Source organism: Bison bison, unplaced genomic scaffold, assembly GCF_000754665.1.
Source record: "Bison bison bison isolate TAMUID 2011002044 unplaced genomic scaffold, Bison_UMD1.0 scf7180017864266, whole genome shotgun sequence".
Taxonomy (NCBI): Eukaryota; Metazoa; Chordata; class Mammalia; order Artiodactyla; family Bovidae; genus Bison; species Bison bison.
In genome coordinates, this window is record NW_011494838.1 from 954,359 (window position 1) to 956,355 (window position 1,997).

General features: G+C 64.6%; 1 protein-coding gene across 1 annotated transcript in view; it reads right to left on the reverse strand.

The window, feature by feature from the left end:
- PXDN (peroxidasin) overlaps positions 1-1,997 on the reverse strand; it is a 40,178-nt gene that overhangs the window by 30,211 nt on the left and 7,970 nt on the right. The window lies entirely within an intron of this gene.

Genomic DNA, 1,997 nt, shown 5'->3' on the forward strand with positions numbered 1-1,997 from the left:
CCCAGCGCCCTCCCGCCTGCGTGGGGGCCTCAGGGCAGGGTGGCCGGGGCAGGCGGGGGGAGGAGAGCTCCGTCCTGACTACCGAGGACGCGCCCCCAGCAGTCGGCGTGGGCGGCCCAGCCGGGCTGACCAGGGGAGCCCGCCGGCCAGGCCCAGGGACAGTCCTGGGCGAGGACAACGGGGAGAGAAGGGACCACATGGAAGCTGGATTTAAAAACCCACAAGCCGGCCCCGCAGGTGGCCAGCCATGGGTGCTGCCTCGAGGCCACCCCCAACAGAGAGGAAATGGGCCCAGGGCAGGAAAGGGGGCCCCACCCGGCACAGTGCCCAACACCAGCCTGTGGCCTCCAGGGAGCCCGGGGCGGCTCCAACGGAGGGGCAGAGACCAGCATGAAGGACACCAGGCAGCTGGCGACCTGAGGACGCAGGCCCTCACAAGGTTTCTCACTCTGCGTTTGCACCGGCTCCACGGCCTCACCCAGCCTGGGAGCAGGGCGGGGGGCCACATTAGTGAGATCCCTGCACAAGCCTTGCCCAGCCTGGGAGCGGGGCGGGGTGTGTGTGCACATGGCCCATTAGTGAGACCCCCCACCAATCGATTCACTCAAATAAAGTCTAAACACTCGCACTGCACAGTCGTGCCCTCCTCCTTTAAGGCCTGAGAGGGTAGAGCTGCTGGGTAGACAGGGCCTCTGCCTCCCCCCTCCACCAGCCCTGCCTCTGGCCGAGGGGCGTGGAGGTCCCTGGGCTGGGCACACTCTGGGAGCGGACCTGAGCCTGCTCTCCTTGGGGACACGCCCCTTCTCCCAAGAGGCCTCCGCGCGGGTGGGCCTGGGTCTGAGCCGCCTGCCTCTTCACCCCCAAGTCTCAGCAGCAGAGACCCCTGCCCAGCGCCTCCCCGGGGTCTGCAGGACACGCCCCAGGGCCTTAGTCACCAGTGTCCACGCAGACCTCACCTCGGGGGTGCCACTCCCTTCCTCCCTGTTCCACCCACTCTGTTTTCCTCCAAAACAACCCAGATCACTCCCCCAACCCCAAGGCCAGAGCTTCACCTGGCTCCTGAGAGTGTGTCCTGCCCAGCCCGAGCCCTTCACACCAAGAGGGATGCGGGGACATGCTCCCGGGGAGCCTCCCTCCCCAGCGCCTCTCCAGATGCCCATGGGTCCCTGCGATGGCCTGACCTCTGTGCACGCAGCCCTCAGGCCAACCTCCCCCCCAATACAGTCCACACCAAGCACAGCGGGCTGGGAAAGCAGCTTTCAGCCGAATAAATAAACAGGTATTTAAGCACGAGCCCAGCGTGTGCTTCGGAAGCTCCTGCTTTGGGTGAGGCCTCCCCAGTTCCGCCTCGAGGTCTCTGGGGAAGCTTCCGTGTCCTGCCAACCGACAAAACACCAAAGACATCCTCCCCCACTGCGGCACGCGGGACGAAACTGCCTTGCACATGGTGACTCCAGCCCAGTGTTGGACAGCCCAGGACTGGCCAAGTAATAAGCAGGTCAGAGAAACGCCTCTGACCAGGAACTCTGCTTAAAATGGACAGGCTGACTTCACAGCAGAGCAGGACTTCATATGAGGCCCCAGAAACGGCATCCGGTGTTCCCTAACTGGAAACACATGGAGGAAAGTTTATTTTCTCCAAAATAATGATGTCATGAGCAAGGGAAGTAGCCTCAACGTGCAGATTCACAAACAGGAAATGCTGCGCAAGGACGACCGCCTCCTCGTCCCTGCTTCTCCCCAGAAGACCTCCAGCTGTTCAGACCTGTTTGCGAGGCTGTCTCCAGCACGGAGGGGCAGAGGTCAGCCGGTGTCACTGGCCCTCGTCTGGGAGCGCAGGGCCCAGGGCGCCACGCGGATGCCCGGATGGGCGGGGGCGGGTGGAGGGGGCCCCACGGCTCTGTGGTCTGCATGCAGCGCCCGTGCCCCCCCGCACAGACATGCATCGTGCAGGCAGCAGACGGGGCCCGAGCTCCGGGCGAGAGGCGAAGGGGAGG